The 18242-nt window shown below is 45.0% G+C and overlaps 1 protein-coding gene across 1 annotated transcript in view; it reads right to left on the bottom strand.

The window, feature by feature from the left end:
* SLC24A3 (solute carrier family 24 member 3) overlaps positions 1-18242 on the bottom strand; it is a 515859-nt gene that overhangs the window by 53666 nt on the left and 443951 nt on the right. The window lies entirely within an intron of this gene.

Genomic DNA, 18242 nt, shown 5'->3' with positions numbered 1-18242 from the left:
GAAACAAAACATGGAGACAGGTGTCAAAATCGTCAGAACAAATAGAATTAAAGCTATATGCATGCCATTTACAAAACAAATAGAATAGTAAATATGTACAGGTAAAATAGAGTAATAAATCTGTACAAGTATATATACAGGTGCTGTGGGGAGGGGGAGGAGGTAGGGCAGAGTGGGGGGATAGGGAGGAGGAGGGGAAAAAAGGGGGCTCAGCCTGGGAAGGCCTCCTGGAGGAGGTGAGCTCTCAATAGGGCTTTGAAGGGAGGAAGAGAGCTAGCTTGGCGGATGTGCAGAGGGAGGGCACTCCGGGCCAGGGGAAGGACGTGGGCCGGGGGTCGACGGTGGGACGGGTGAGAATGCTGTTCTCACTCCTACTTAGACTGTGAACCCCAGGTGGGTCAGGGACTGTGTCTGACCTGATTACGTATCTACCCCAGCGTTTAGAACTGTGCTTGACACAAAGTAAGCATTTAACAAACACCGTAGAAAAGGACTGGCACTTAGTGCAGTGCTCAGCACACTATAATGTGGAAAACTCACTAATAGGAAGTTGCTGAAGGGCCTAGGAAACAAATTAAAGTACATTAGCTCCATTAATGAGTGGATAACAAGCCTCGGGCATTTGGCTATCCCGACGAGGGAAAATACTTGCCACTCCTCATTTCGTTATCAATCAGTTGTAGTTATGGAGCACTTACAGTGTGCAGAGCACCATACTAAGCGCTTGGGAGAATACAATATAATAGTCTAATCTTATGTTGCGCATTCGGCATGATACAAGCCACTGTTTTAATCCCCCTGAACCTAGAGTGTTTTGGGGGAGGGACCCCCAGATTACCCCCTTGCTCTAGAGCAATCGGAGTCCCTTCCAGGAGCCCGTTAGCATGGACGCCACTTCCTACAGGTGGAGGGAGGTGGATGCTTTCTCCCACTCGCAGCCTGAAGCCATCCCTCACTGGGTCAGATCCACGGTCCACCCAGCTTGGAACTCTGTCCCTGACCAGAGGCAATGGGGGCACTGGGACGAACTGTATGTTCATTCAATCGTATTTATTGAGTGCTTACTGTGTGCAGAGCACTGTTGGAGAAGCAGCATGGCTCAGTGGAAAAGAGCCCGGACTTTGGAGTCAGAGTTCATGGGTTCAAGTCCCGGCTCCACCGATTGTCAGCTGTGTGACCTTGGTCAAGTCACTTCACTTCTCTGGGCCTCAGTTATCTGTAAAATGTGGGTTCTTTCATTCATTCAATCATATTTATTGAGCGCTTACTGTGTGCAGAGTACTGTACTAAGCACTTGGGAAGTACAAGTTGGCAACATATAGAGATGGTCCCTACCCAACAGTGGGGGCTAATCAATCAATCAACCAATTGTATTTATTGAGCGCTTGCTGTGTGCAGAGCACTGTACTAAGCACTTGGGAAGTACAAGTTGGCAACATACAGAGACGGTCCCTACCCAACAGTGGGCTCACAGTCTAGAAGGGGCAGACAGAGAACAAAACCAAACATATTAACAAAGTAAAATAAATAGAGTATATAAATATTTATAAATATATTTATAAATATAAATAGGTTAAGACTGTGAGCCCCACGTGGGATAACCTGATCACCTTGTAAACTCCCCAGTGCTTAGAACAGTGCTTTGCACGTAGTAAGCGCTTAATAAATGCCATCATCATCATCATCAAGCAGAGCGGCCTAGGGGAAGGAGCACCACCCGGGAGTCAGAGGGCCTGGGTTCTAATCCCGGCTCCACCACTTGTCTGCTGTGTGACCTTCACTTCTCTGTCCCTCGGGTACCTCATCTGTAAAATGGGGATTAAGACTGGGAGCCCCATGTGGGATAGGGACTGTGTCCAACCTGATGATCCTGTTCTCCCCCAGAACTTAAAACGGTGCTTGACACATAGTAAGTGCTGAACAAATACCATTATTATTATTATTCAATTATGAGCCCCACGTTGGACCTGATTACCTTGTATCTACCCCAGTGCTTAGTACGGTTCTTGGCACATAGTAAGTACTTTAACAAATGCCACAATTATTATTATTTTTATAATACCCAAATGGGAAGAGAAGCAGCATGGCCTAGTAGAAAGAGCATGGGCCTGGGAATCGGAGGACCTGGGTTCTAAACCCAGCTCTGGTGCTTGCCTACTTTCCACTTGCCCTGGACAAGTCATTTAACTTCTCTGTACCTCAGTTCTCTCATCTGCAAAATGGGGATTAAATACCTGTTCTCTCTCCTATTCTATGAGCCCCATGTGGGACAGACACTGTGTCCAACCTAACGTTTATCTAACCCGGCACTTAGAACAGTGTTGGCATGTAGTGAGCACTTAACAAGTACCATGATTATAATTCTTATGGGAAGAAGCTGTCCTTGTTTATCCGCAACATGGTGCGACATGCAGGATAACAGCCTTACTACCTCCTGTGATTTGGAGACAAAATCTACTCACATAGGGCTAGAAAGGGTAACTGAGAATTCTTTTTCTACTGGGACAATTCAGGGTTTGAACAGGAAACTGAGCCAGAGTGGAATTTATCAATGGGGAGATGAGTGGGAAGACCCAGACCTAGCCTCCAAGGGCAGACCAGAAAATGCATGTGCCGGAACTCTGAATAGACATAATAATAATAATAATAATGGCATTTATTAAACACTACTATATGCAAAGCACTGCTCTAAGCGCTGGGGAGGTTACAAGGTGATCAGGTTGTCCCAAAGGGGGCTCACAGTCTTCATCCCCATTTTACAGATGAGGTAACTGAGGCCCAGAGAAGTTAAGTGACTTGCCCAGAGTCACCCAGCTGACAATTGGTGGAGCCGGGATTAGAACCCATGACCTCTGACTCCAAAGCCTGGGCTCTTTCCACTGAGCCCCACTGCTTCTCTGGCATAAAACTGGATTGAGAAAATGGACTCCAGAAACCACGAGAGCTGCAATCGTGGCCTAGGTTGGGTTGTTTTTAGCTCAGTTCAGCTCAGTTTTGGGAAATCTCTTAGGGCCTAGTTTTACATACAAATAATCATGCTTGGGTTAGGCCTCGCCCACATCCTCCCTCTGGCATGGAACTCCCTCTCCCTTCAAATCTGACGGACTGCTACTCTCCCCTCCTTTACAGCCTTATTAAAATCACATTTTCTTCAAGAGAGCTTCCCCGACTAAGCCCTCATTGCCCTAATTCCTTTCCTTTTCGTATCATCTTTGCACTTGGATCTACGCCCTTTAAGCACTTGTTATTCACAATCATCATCAGCCCCACAGCGCTGATACACATAGTCATAATTTAGTTTAATGCCCATCTCCCTCTCTAGACTGTAAGCTTCATGTAGGCAGGGGACATGTCTACCAACTCAGTTGCACTGTATTCTCCCAAGCGCTTAGTACACTGCTTTGCACACAGTAAGCACTCAATTATTATAATAATGATAATGGCATTTTTTAAGCACTTACTATGTGCACAGTATTATTCTAAGCACTGGGGGGGATACAAGGTGATCAGGTTGTCCCACGTGGGGCTCACAGTCTTCAACCCTGTTTTACAGATGAGGCCCAGAGAAGTGAAGTGACTTGCCCAAAATCACACAATAAATAGCAGTGATTCAGAGAAGTAGTATGACTAATGGATAGAGCACGGGCCTGCGGGCCAGAGGATTTGGGTTCCAATCCTGGATCTGCCCCTTCATCATCATCAATCGTATTTATTGAGCACTTACTGTGTGCAGAGCACTGTACTAAGCGCTTGGGAAGTACAAGTTGGCAACAAGTTGCCCCTTGTCTGCTGTGTGACCCTGGACAAGTGATTTCCCTTTTCTAAGCCTCAGTTTCCTCGACTATAAAATGGGGATGAAATACCTATTCTCTTGCCAACTTAGACAGTGAACCCCACGTGGGACAAGGACTATATCCAACCTCATTAACCTGTGTATCTACCCCAGCACTTAGAACAGTGCTTCGCACATAGTAAGCGCTTAACAAATATCATCATCATCATGGATTGGTTAACGCAGACAAGACACTGACTGATTTCCAATGGGACGGGATAGACGGGGGAACAGCTGTTCCCGCTCAATTTCTCGGGAATCTCATGCAAAACCAAGAAGACTCAAAGTCACAGGCCCAAGGACAGATTTGGGGTGGATATTTGGAAGGAACTTTCTTCTCGTCCCTTTCAGAGGGTAAAAACTTCCTTTGGTTTCACAGAGTTGCCACTGGCTTTGGGAGTGGTGGGGAGGGAAGGCGGTTTTAATTGCTATCTCTTCCCACTTCACCAAGAGCAGAGATTTGACACGAGTTGGGTTCCAGCGCTTAGAACAGTGCTCCAGCGCTTAGAACAGTGCTTTGCACATAGTAAGCGTTTAACAAATACCATCAAAAAAAAAAAGAGAAATGGACACAGTGGGGAATGCGCTCCTTGTGATTGAGGTTCATTCATTCATTCATTCAATCGTATTTATTGACGCTTACTGTGTGAAGAGCACTGTACTAAGCGCTTGGAAAGTACAATTGAGCAGTTCACCGAGCTTTGTGCATTGGCTCTGATATTTAAGGGCTTGGGGCAATGGCAGCTATATTTGCTCTGGAAAGGGCGAACAGTGTGACCTACTTTAAAGAGGACAGGCCTGGGCGTCAGAGGTCCTGGGTTCGAATCCCGCCTCCCCCACATGTCTGCTGTGTGACCTTGGGCAAGTCACTTCACTTCTCTGTGCCTCAGTTCCCTCATCTGTAAAATGGGGATTAAGACTGTGAGCCCTACGTGGGACAACCTCATCTCCTTGTATTCCCCCCAGCGCTTAGAACAGTGCTTTGCACATAGTAAGTGCTTAACAAATACCAGCATTATTATTATTATTATTATTATCCCAGCTCCAGAACTTGCCTGTCAATCAATCAATCAATCGTATTTATTGAGCGCTTACTGTGTGCAAAGCACTGTACTAAGCGCTTGGGAAGTACAAGTCGGCAACACATAGAGACAGTCCCTACCCAACAGTGGGCTCACAGTCTAGAAGACTGTGCCTGTCATGTGACCTTGGACTTAACTTCTCTTCATAAAAATGAGGATTAAATCCTTTTCCTTCCTTCTAAGACTGTGAGCCCTATATGGGACAGGGATGATTACCTACCGTCTTCTCCACACTTAGTTCTGTGCTTGGCACAAAGCAAATAGTTAACAAGTACCCTTAAAAAAAAAATGGGCACACAGTCTCATGACTGTGATATTCCATAAGGCATGGGGATTTGACTTTAAAGAAAGGACCTCCTCCCTCTGGTTTCTCCTAGCAGGAGCGAGTTCTACCGCGTGTTCAATTTTAAATAATCTCCGCAGGGGAAATTTGGACCTACGTTTCAGGTCAAATACAGGACCCAATTAAGTGCTCTGCACACAGCAGGTGCTCAGTACTGAGCTCTGCATGCAGGAGGTCTCCTGTACAGCGTTCTGCACAGAGTAGGTTGTCAGCACAGAGCCCTGCACACAGTAAACACCCAGGACAGTGCTCGGCACACAGTATTCATTCATTCAATCGTATTTATTGAGCGCTTACTGTGTGCAGAGCACTGTACTAAGCGCTTCGGAAGTATAAGTTGGCAACATATAGAGATGGTCCCTACCCAACAGCGGGCTCACAGTCTAGAAGGGGGAGACAGACAACAAAACAACACATATGAACAAAATAAAATAAATAGAATAGTAAATATGTACAAGTAAAATAGAGTAATAAATCTATACAAACATATATACAGGTGCTTGGGGAGGGGAAGGAGTAGGGCGGGGGGAATGGGGAGGAAGAGAGGAAAAAGGGCTCAGTGTGGGAAGGCCTCCTGGAGGAGGTGAGCTCTCAGTAGGGCTCTGAAGGGAGGAAGAGAGCTAGAGAGTAGACACTGAGAAAAAGGCTCCGTAAAAAGAAAGCACTTAGTGGCTTGGGAATCAGAGGTCATGGGTTCTATCTCATCCCGGCTCCGTCACTTGTCAGCTGTGTGACTTTGAGCAAGTCACTTACCTTCTCTGTGCCTCAGTTCCCTCATCTGTAAAATGGGGATTAAGACTGGGAGCCCCACGTGAGACAAACTGATCACCTTGTATCCTCCCCAATGCTTAGAACAGTGCATGGCACATAGTAAGCACTTAACAAATGCTATCATCATCATTATTATTATTATTACTATTTTTATTGAGTGTTTTGTAGAGGGCAGCCACCAGCACTTAGAACAGTGCTTGGCACACAGTAAGCACTTAACAAATGCCATTATTATTATTATTATTATTATTATTATTATTATTATTATTATTGAGTGTTTTGTAGAGGGCAGCCACCAGCCACCCGCTCTGCATCCTCTACGTGCCTAATGCATTGCACTGCCCATTGGAGGCATCCAATACAGCGCTCTTCTCAGTGAATGCCCCAGGCCGGTTGGCTCTGCCGTTACTGTCATGACTGACTTCCTTCAGAAGCCGACATTTTCAGGATCCGAGAGATCAAAAGTTAGAGAAGCAGCGTGGCTCAGTGGACAAGAGCCCGGGCTTTGGAGTCAGAGGTCATGGGTTCAAATCCCAGCTCTGCCACTTGTCAGCTGTGTGACTTTGGCCAAGTCACTTAATTTCCCTGTGCCGCAGTTACCTCATCTGTAAAATGGGGATTAAGACTGTGAGCCCCATGTGGGGCAACCTGATCACCTTGTAACCTTCCCAGCACTTAGAACAGTGCTTTGCACATAGTAAGTGCTTAATAAATGCCATTATTATTATTATTATTATTATTATTATTATTATTATTATTATTACCATCACAGGCGGCACAGCTCTTGGGCTGCAAATCATCAACTTTCAAGCTAAAACCTAAAATAAGATGTTCACATCTACTTAACGGAGAATCCCTGGAGATTACCAAAGAAAACCCCAGAAAATGGAGAGGAACATTTGAAAATAAAAGGACCACTCCACCCTCCCCTGATCCACCCCCCCAGGAAGATATTATAATTTGAAAACTTCCCCCTGCCAGATGATACATTTTTCCTTTGCCCAGAACTCCAGCTCTGCTTGCATGGCTCTGTAATTTATCACAGCACAAATGAAGGCATCAAAGCCTAATTAGGTCGGTCTTAGTGTTTTAGTTGAAACTCAGGATTTTAGGATCACCGCCCCTCTCCACTCCCACCTCAAATTCCCCCCACTTTCCCTCTTCCTCTTGACGACCATGGAAGAGGAGGAGGAAAAGAGGGCAAAGGTGGAGGTGGAGTCCCTCACATCCTGGGATAATAATAATAATAATAATAATAATAATAGAGAAGCAACATGACGTAGTGGATAGAGCACGGACTTTGGAATCAGAGGTCATGGGTTCAAATTCCAGCTCCACCACTTGTCAGCTGTGTGACTTTGGGCAAGTCACCCTCCACCTCCCCATCCCCCGTCTTACCTCCTTCCCCTCCCCACAGCACCCGTATATTCATTCAATCATATTTATTGAGCGCTTACTGTGTGCAGGGCACTGTACTAAGCACTTGAGAAGTATAAATTGGCAATGTATATATGTACATATATGTATATGTGTATATATATATATGTATACATATTTGTACATATTTATTACTCTATTTATTTATTTATTTATTTTACTTGTACATATTTATTCTATTTATTTTATTTTGTTAATATGTTTTGTTTTGTTCCATGCCTCCCCCTTCTAGATGGTGAGCCCGCTGTTGGGTAGGGACCATCTCTATATGTTGCCAACTTAAACTTCCCAAGCACTTAGTACAGTGCTCTGCACACAGTAAGTGCTCAATAAATACAATTGAATGAATGAATGAAGTCACTTAACTTCTCTGGGCCTCAGTTCCCTCATTTGCAAAATGGGGATTAGGACTGTGAGCCCCCCGTGGTCACCTTGTAACCTCCCCAGTGCTTAGAACAGTACTTTCCACATAGTAAGTGCTTAATAAATGCCATTATTATTATTTGCTTGTATCCATCCCAGTGCTTAGTTCAGTGCCTGGCACATAGTAAGTGCTTAACGAACACCATCATTATAATTATGGCCAAGTGGCTGAGCCAGAATTAGAACCCAGGACCTTCTGATTCCCAGACCCCGTGTTCTATCCACTGTGCCATGACTGGTCACCACATGGCCAAAGTTGCCACTGACGGATGCGTCTCCTGTGCCCCCCTCGCCCCACAACCCTCATCCATGGGGAGGGGAAAGGGTTCCAGCTGGACTCAGTGGGTCCCCTATCCTGTCAGCCATGCTACTTCTCATTCCGTACAGTGCTCAGTACCCTGTGAAGGCTATGAGAGTACTCTGGACACAATACATATTAAATCAAATCTGACCATGATGATAAATCATTCACTCGATCGTATCTGTTGAGCACTTACTATGTGCAGAGCACTGTACTAAGCGCTTGGAAAGTACAAGTACAACTGCCAGGAGGAGTTAATAATAATAATAATAATGGCATTTATTAAGCGCTTACTATGTGCAAAGCACTGTTCTAAGCGCTGGGGAGGTTACAAGGTGATCAGGTTGTCCCTGGGGGGACTCACAGTCTTAATCCCCATTTTACAGATGAGGGAACTGAGGCACAGAGAAGTTAAGTGACTTGCCCAAAGCAATTGGCAGAGCCGGGATTAGAACCCATGACCTCTGACTCCAAAGCCCGGGCTCTTTCCACTGAGCCACACTGCTTCTCCTTGGGCCGAAGGAAACCAAAGGGGATTGAATGGAATGGAACAACCCATTTCTCCTGGGTTGGGGGTGGGTATTATTGTCACAATTTCCTGCATTGGCTAGGTGCTTATTAAAAATTGAGGTATTTGTTAAGCGTTTACTATGTGCCGAGCACTGTATTAAGTGTGGGGGTAGGTAATAATAATAATAATAATAATAATGGCATTTGTTAAGCACTTACTATGTGCAAAGCACTGTTCTAAGTGTTGGGGAGGATACAAGGTGATCAGGTTGTCCCACGGGGGACTCACAGTCTTAATCCCCATTTTACAGATGAGGGAACTGAGGCACAGAGAAGTTAAGTGACTTGCCCAAAGTCACACAGCTGACAATTGGCGGAGCCAGGGTTTGAACTCACTACCTCTGACTCCAAAGCCCGGGCTCTTTCCACTGAGCCATGCTGCTTCTCCTTGGGCCGAAGGAAACCGAAGGGGATTGAATGGAATGGAACGACCCATTTCTCTTGGGTTGGGGGTGGGTATTATTGTCACTATTTCCTGCATTGGCTAGGTGCTTATTAAAAATTGAGGTATTTATTAAGCATTTACTACCTGCTGAGCACTGTATTAAGCTTGGGGGTAGGTAATAATAATAATAATAATAATGGCATTTGTTAAGCGCTTACTATGTGCAAAGCACTGTTCTAAGCGCTAGGGAGGATACAAGGTGATCAGGTTGGCCCACGTGGGGCTCACAGTCTTAATCCCCATTTGACAGATGAGGGAACTGAGGCACAGAGAAGTGAAGTGACTTGCCCGAAGTCACACAGCTGACAATTGGCGGAGCGAGATTTGAACCCATGACCTCTGACTCCAAAGCCCGGGCTCTTTCCACTGAGCCACGCTGCTTCTCATTGAGCCATGCTGCTTCTCGATACAAGCTAATAAGGTACAAGATAATCGGGTCCCACATTCATTCATTCATTCAATTGTATTTATTGAGTGGTTACTGTGTGCAGAGCACTGTACTAAGCGCTTGGGAAGTACAAGTCGGTAACATATAGAGACGGTCCCTACCCCACAACAGGCTCACAGTCTAGAAGGGGGAGAAAGACAACAAAGCAAAGCATGTAGACAGGTGTCAAAATCGTCGGAATAAATAGAATAAAAGCTGTATGCACATCATTAACAGAATAAATAGTAAATATGTACAAGTAATAAATGTGGCTCACCATCTAAGAAGGAGGGAGAAAAGGTGTAGAATCCCCATTTTTCAGAGGAGGAAACTGAGGTGGAGATAATAATAATAATAATAATAATAATAATAATAATAATAATAATAATAATAATATTTGTTAAGCGGTTACTATGAGCAAAGCACTGTTCTAAGCGCTGGGGGGGGATACAAGGTGATCAGGTTGTCCCACGTGGGGCTCACAATCTTAATCCCCATTTTACAGATGAGGTAACTGAGGCTCAGAGAAGTTAAGTGACTTGCCCAAGGTCACACAGCAGGCATGCGGTGGAGCAGGGATTCGAAACTTAAGTGATTTGCCTGGTGTCATGCAGCAGATAAGTGGTCTAGACTGTGAGCCCACTGTTGGGTAGGGACCATCTCTATATTTTGCCAACTTGTACTTCCCAAGCACTTAGTACAGTGCTCTGCACACAGTAAGCGCTCAATAAATACGATTGGATGAATGGTGGAGCTGAGATTAGAACCCAGGTTCTCTGACCTCCGGGTCTGTCCATATGTCAGGCACTGTACTAAGCGCCGAGGTAGATACAAGATGATCGGGTTGGAGAAAGTCCATGTCCCACATGGGTCTCACAGCCCTAAACCCCTGGTAACTGAGGCACAGAAAAGACAAGTGGTTTGCCCAAGGACAAACTGTGAGGACTGTGAGCCCGCTGTTGGGTAGGGACCGTCTCTATATGTTGGCAACTTGTACTTCCTAAGCGTTTAGTACAGTGCTCTGCACACAGGAAGCGCTCAATAAATACGATTGAATGAATGACGCACAAAGTAGATAAGTGACAGAGCAGGGACTAGAAGCCTTTTGATTCTCGGGCCCATGTTCTTTCCACGAGGCCATGCTGCTTCTGAGGAAAATTACGAGGATGTTAAGTCGGATCCGGTTCTTGACTCCCAGCCTGAAATGGGCTGGAAAGACTGTGAGCCCGCTGTTGGGAAGAGACCGTCTGTATATGTTGCCAACTTGCACTTCCCAAGCGCTTAGTACAGTGCTCTGCATACAGTAAGTGCTCAATAAATACAATTGATTGAATGAATGAATGACCTTGTATCCCCCCAGCGCTTAGAACAATGCTTTGCACATAGTAAGCACTTAACAAATACCATCATTATTATAATTATTATTATTAATACTGGTCTTTCCCTCTAGATTGCAAGCTTACTGTGGGCAGGGAACTTATTTACCAACTCAGTTATACTGTACTCTTCCAAGTGCTTAGAACAGTGCTCTGCACCCAATAAGCCCTCAGTAAACACAATTGATTGAGTTATTATTTTTATTCCTCTCTAGCAGTTATCACAGGAGTGATGCTTAGAACAATGCTTTGCACATAGTAAGTGCTTAACAAATACCATTATTATTATTATTATTATTATTAATACTGGTCTTTCCCTCTAGACTGCAAGCTTACTGTGGGCAGGGAACTTATCTACCAACTCTGTTATACTGTACTCTTCCAAGTGCTTAGAACAGTGCTCTGCGCACAATAAGCACTCAATAAACACAACTGATTGATTGTTATTATTTTTATTACTCTCTAGCAGTTATCACAGGAGTGACGCTTAGAACAATGCTTTGCACATAGTAAGCGCTTAACAAATACCATTATTATTATTATTATTATTAATACTGGTCTTTCCCTCTAGACTGCAAGCTTACTGTGGGCAGGGAACTTATCTACCAACTCTGTTATACTGTACTCTTCCAAGTGCTTAGAACAGTGCTCTGCACACAATAAGCACTCAATAAACACAATTGATTGTTATTATTTTTATTACTCTCTAGCAGTTATCACAGGAGTGACACTTAGAATAATGCTTTGCACACAGTAAGCGCTTAACAAATACCATCATTATTATTATTATTATTAATACTGGTCTTTCCCTCTAGACTGTAAGCTTACTGTGGGCAGGGAACTTATCTACCAACTCTGTTATACTGTACTCTTCCAAGTGCTTAGAACAGTGCTCTGCACACAATAAGCACTCAAGAAACACAAAGATTGAGTTATTATTTTTATTACTCTCTAGCAGTTATCACAGGAGTGACAGCACCTACTCAGAACCTGTGTGGCCTGGTTCATAGAGCATGGGCCTGGGGGTCATTAGGACCTAGGGTCTAGTCCCGGGCCCCCCTCTTATCTGCTGTGTGGCCTTGGGCAAGTTGCTTCACTTCTCTGGGCCTCAGGTCCCTCATTTGTAAAATGGGCGTCAGGATTGTGAGCCCCATGTGGGACAGGGACGGTATCCAACCTGATTAGCAGCGTGGCTCAGCGGAAAGAGCCCGGGCTTTGGAGTCAGAGGTCATGGTTCAAATCCCAGCTCCGCCAATTGTCAGCTGTGTGACTGTGGGCAAGTCACTTCACTTCTCTGAGCCTCAGTGACCTCATCTATAAAATGGGGATGAAGACTGTGAGCCCCCCGTGGGACAACCTGATCACCGTGTAACCTTCCCAGGGCTTAGAACAGTGCTTTGCACATAGTAAGTGCTTAATAAATGCCATTATTATTATTATTCTCTGGGCCTCAGTTATCTCATCTGTAAAATGGGGATGAAGACTGTGAGCCCCCCGTGGGACAACCTGATCACCGTGTAACCTCCCCAGCGCTTAGAACAGTGCTTTGCACATTGTAAGTGCTTAATAAATGTCATTATTATTATTATTCTCTGGGCCTCAGTTATCTCATGTGTAAAATGGGGATGAAAACTGTGAGCCCCTCGTGGGACAACCTGATCTCCCCAGCGCTTAGAACAGTGCTTTGCACATAGTAAGCACTTAACAAATGCCATCATTATTATTATTATCAGCTTGTACCTACCCCAGTGCTTAGAACAGTGCCTGGCTTGTAGCAAGCGCTTAACAAATACATATTTGTACATATTTATTCAAGCGCTTAGTACAGTGCTCTACACACAGTAAGCGCTCAATACGATTGATTGATTCTACTTATTTTATTTTGTTAATATGCTTTGTTTTGTTCTCTGTCTCCCCCTTCTAGACTGTGAGCCCACCATTGGGTAGGGACCGTCTCTATATGTTGCCAACTTGGACTTCCCAAGCGCTTAATACAGTGCTCTGCACACAATAAGCGCTCAATAAATACTATTGATTGATTGATTCCACTTATTTTATTTTGTTAATATGTTTTGTTTTGTTCTCTGTCTCCCCCTTCCAGACTGTGAGCCCACCGTTGGGTAGGGACCGTCTCTATATGTTGCCAACTTGGACTTCCCAAGCGCTCAATACAGTGCTCTGCACACAGTAAAGGCTCAATAAATATGATTGAATGAAAGAAAAACCATAAAAAGGGTGTCCTTGTGGTGACAACCAGAGGCAGGACAAGGCCGCTTGGCGAACCTTGGGCCCTGAGGGCCGCGCCGGTCCCTTTCTGAGGGTCAGCAGCGCGAGGGGAAGTGAAAAGAGCCCCACAGAGCCGTCGGGGCAGCTGGGACGTGCGGACTGGAGTGAGCGTCAGTTTTGTCTTCATTAGGGCTGCTGCTCTCCACACCTGCTCCCTCGGTCCCCGGGGGAGCTGCCTGTCAGCGGCGGTTCGGCTCATACAGCCGCCGAGCTCCTGGCCCAAACCGGGACCACTTAATTAGGAGTGAGGAAACAGGCTCGGCCCTCACCGGGGCTGCTATCCCTGAGGATGCTTTAATGAGGAGAGGAGAAACTGTTTCTCTAGTTCTGATGGTTTGGATCTCTTTTCCGCCTTTTATCGGGTCTTCCTGGGAGGATTGGACTATGAGATCCCAGAGGGTAGAGATTTTGTCATTTGTTCCTACTGTAGGTATCCAATACAGTTCTCTGCCTTTGTGCTCTACACAGCATAGCTTTCTGTACACGGTAGGAGCTCTTTCTTTTTAAAGTATTTGTTCATTCATTCATTCAATCGCATTTATTGAGCGCTTACTGTGTGCAGAGCACTGTACTAAGAGCTTGGGAAGTACAAGTTGGCAACGTATAGAGACGGTCCCTAACCCAACAACGGGTAAATTCATTCATTCATTCATTCAATCGTATTTATGTCATGTGCCAGGCACTGTACTAATCAGGCCTACGCAGGCCAATTCATTCATTCATTCAATCGTATTTATTGAGCGCTTACTGTGTGCAGAGCACTGTACTAGGCACTTGGGAAGTACAAGTCGGCAACATATACAGTACAGTATACAGTACATATACAGTAACAACGGCAACAAGTGAATTCATTCATTCATTCATTCATTCATTCACTCATTCATTCAATCATATTTATGTCATGTGCCAGGCACTGTACTAATCAGGCCTACGCAGGCCAATTCATTCATTCATTCAATCGTATTTATTGAGCGCCTACTGTGTGCAGAGCACTGTACTAGGCACTTGGGAAGTACAAGTCGGCAACAGATAGAGACGGTCCCTACCCAACCATCAACTTGGACATAGTCCCTGTCCCACATGGGGCTCACAATCTTAATCCCCATTTTACAGATGAGGTAACTGAGGCACAGAGAAGTCAAGTGACTTACCCAAAGTCACACAGCAGGCGAGTGACAGAACCAGGATTAAAACCCAGGACCTCTAACTCCCAAGTGGGTGCCCTATCCAGTCAGCCATGCTACTTCTCGCTCTGTACCCTGTGAGGGCTATGAGAGTACTCTGGACACAATACATATTAAATCAAATCTGATCATGATGATCATTCATTCACTCGATCATATCTGTTGAGCACTTACTGTGTGCAGAGCACTGTACTAAGCGCTTGGGAAGTACAATTCAGCACTAGAGACAATCCCTGCCAACAATGGGCTTACAGGCTAGAAGTGGGGAGGCAGACATCAAAAGACGTAATAATAATGATGGCATTTATTAAGCACTTACTATGTGCAAAGCACTGTTCTAAGCGCTGGGGAGGTTACAAGGTGATCAGGTTGTCCCACGGGGGGCTCAGTCTTAATCTCCATTTTACAGATGAGGGAACTGAGGCACAGAGAAGTTAAGTGACTTGCCCAAAGTCACACAGCTGACAATTGATGGAGCCGGGATTTGAACCCACGACCTCTGACTCCAAAGCCCGGGCTCTTTTCCACTGAGCCACGCTTCATCCCTGATGATAAACAGATGATAATGAAGGAACACTTCTTTAAGTGAAAAAACACTAAGGGAAGGTTCTAAAGGAGTTTGGATCAGGATTCTGTAATATTACGGTTGATCGATCAATGATATTTATTGAGCCCTTGCTGCGTGCAGAGCTTAGGAGAGTGCAATACAATGGAGTTGGGAGACACGATCCCTGGTTACAAGGAGCTTACAGTTTAGAGGGGAAGACAGATATTAAAATAAATTACAGACAGGGGATATCATCATCATCATCAATCGTATTTATTGAGCGCTTACTATGTGCAGAGCACTGTACTAAGCGCTTGGGAAGTACAAGGGGATATAGTAGAGTATACATTTATGTACGCAAGTGCTGTGAGACTAAGGATGGAGTGAATATCAAGTGATTAAGGAGTACAGTTTCAAGTGTATTTGTGAGGCACAAGTGAGGGTAAGGGAAATAAGAGTTTACTCAGGGAAGGCCTCTTGGAGGAGATGTGATTTTAAGGGGGCTTTGAAGTTGGGGAGACTGGTGGACTGTCAGATGTGAGTGATAATTAGGTATTTGATAAGTGCTTACTATGTGCCAAGCACTGCTTTAAACGCTGGGGTGGATAATAATAACATTAATAATGATGGTATTTGTTAAGCACTTACTATGTGCCAAGCACTGTGCTAAGTGCTGGGGGGGTTACAAGGTGATCAGGTTGCCCCTCGTCGGGCTCTTAATCCCCATTTTACAGATGAGGTAACTAGGGCACAGAGAAGTTAAGTGACTTGCCCAAAATCACACAGCTAAGTGGCGAAGTGGGATTAGAACCCATGACCTCTGACTCCCAAGCCCGGGCTCTTTCTACTGAGCCATGCTGCCTCGGTACATAATAATAATAATAATAATAATAATAACAATAATAATAATAATAACCATAATAGCATTTGTTAAGTGCTTACTGCATGCAAAGCACTGTTCTAAGCACTGGGGAGGATACAAGGTGATCAGGTTGTCCCAAGTGGGGCTCACAGTCTTAATCCCCATTTTACAGATGAGGTAACTGAGGCTCAGAGAAGTTAAGTGACTTGCCCAAGGTCACACAGCAGACATATGGCTGGGATTACAACCCATGACCTCTGACTCCGAAGCCCGGGCTCTTTCTACTGAGCCACGCTGCTTCTCATGATACATGATATTCAAGTTGGACACAGTCCCTGTCCCACATGGGGCTGAGGGTTTTAATCCCCATTTTTCAGATGAGGTAACTGAGGCCCAGAGAAGTTAAATGACTTACCCAAGGTCACTCAGCAGCCATGTGGCAGAGCCAGAATTAGAGCCCAAGTCCTTCTGACAACTCCCAGGCCCGCGCTCTATCCACTAAAGGGCACAGCTTCTCCACTAAGCCATGCTGCTTCTAGCAGACGAGTGGTGGAGGCAGGATTAGAACCCAGGTCCTTATGACCCCCAGGCCCGTGCTCGGCCCACTAGGCCATGCTGCTTCTGGGAAAGTCTCTTAGCCTCTCTGGTCTGCTGCATTCTCATCTTTAAAATGGGCATAAAATTGGTCTCATCCTGTCTCACAGGGATGTTGAGAGGGTAAGATAATAATAATAATAATAATTTTGGTATTTGTTAAGCGCTTACTATGTGCAAAGCACTGTTCTAAGCGCTGGGGAGGATACAAGGCGAAATAATGGTAATGGCGGTATTTGTTAAGTGCTTACTCTGTGCCAAGCACTGTGCTAGGTGCTGGGGTATTCATTCATTCATTCAATCGTATTCATTGAGCGCTTACAGTGTGCAGAGCACTGTACTAAGCGCTTGGGAAGTACAAGGCGGCAACAGATAGAGACGATCCCTACCCAACAGCGGGCTCACAGTCTAGAAGGGGGAGACAGACAACAAAACAAAAAAACATACAACTTAACCAGGTCAGACACAATCCCTGTCCCATTCGCAGCCTAAGGAGGAGGAATACAGGTATTTAATCTCCATTTTACAGATGAGGGAACAGAGAAGTTAAGTGACTTGCCCAAGGTCACACAGCAAAAATTGATAGACCTGGGATTAAGAATCCAGGTTCTCTGATTCCTAGGCCCACGTTCTTTCCACTAGGCCATGCTACTGAAGGGGGAGGGAGTTCCAAGCCAAAGAGGATATGGGCAAGGGATCTTTGGTGAGGCAGTGTGGTTCAGTGGAAAGAGCCCAGGCTTTGGAGTCAGAGGTCATTGCTTCAAATCCCAGCTCCGCCACTTGTCAGCTGTGTGACCTTGGGTAAGTCATTTCACTTCTCTGAGCCTCAGTTCGCTCATCTGTAAAATGGGGATTAAGACTGTGAGCCCCACGTGGGACAACCTGATCACCTTGTAACCTCCCCAGCGCTTAGAGCAGTGCTTTGCACATAGTAAACGCTTAATAAATGCCATTAAAAACAAAAAGGATCGGCGATGACACAGGGATTGAGGTACAGTGCGTAGGTTGGTGTCAAACTATCAAAGTGACCGGGATGGGATACGGAAGTTCCTGCGGAGCAGTGCAGGCACTGAGAAAGAGAGAAGGAATACGAGAAAGGGATCAAAGTGATTCAGAAAGTTTGCTCATTCAATCATATTTACTGAGCGCTTACTGTGTGCTGAGCACTGTACTAAGCACTTGGAAATTCAGCAATAAAGAGAGACAATCCCTGCCCACAACGGGCTTATAGTCTAGGAGGAGGGGCTGAGGGGCGGTAGATGATGTTGACAAACAGTGGGAGAGGCTGGTAGGAGAGGATGATGTGGGCTTCAAACAGTGCTATGCACATAGCGCTTAACAAATACCATCATTATTATTATTATTGTTCAAAGGGAAGGAAACTGGGATGGGGAAGGTAGAAGGGGCAAAACGGGCACTGGGGAGTAAGAAGGAAGACAAAAATAAAACCCAAGTGGTACTTGGCAACTTAATTTGGTTTTAATTCTGCTAAAGGCATCAGATAATCCTCGTCTTTCCTCACCTTTCTCTCTTTCAAATAATTATTCCGTACACATTAAGCATATTAAATGTGGAGAAGTAAATAATTTTCACAGTAACCTACTAAAATACCCATTGTTGCATAGGGACCGTCTCTATATGTTGCCGATTTGTACTTCCCAAGTGCTTAATGCAGTGCTCTGCACACAGTAAGCGCTCAATAAATATGATTGAATGAATGAATTCCTCCCCAATTCCCAGTGAGTCTTGTGGAGTGGGAGAA

Source organism: Tachyglossus aculeatus, chromosome 1 (genome assembly GCF_015852505.1).
Source record: "Tachyglossus aculeatus isolate mTacAcu1 chromosome 1, mTacAcu1.pri, whole genome shotgun sequence".
Classification (NCBI taxonomy): Eukaryota; Metazoa; Chordata; class Mammalia; order Monotremata; family Tachyglossidae; genus Tachyglossus; species Tachyglossus aculeatus.
Note: the sequence above shows the minus strand (reverse complement) of the source record. Positions and strands in the feature narration are given on the sequence as shown.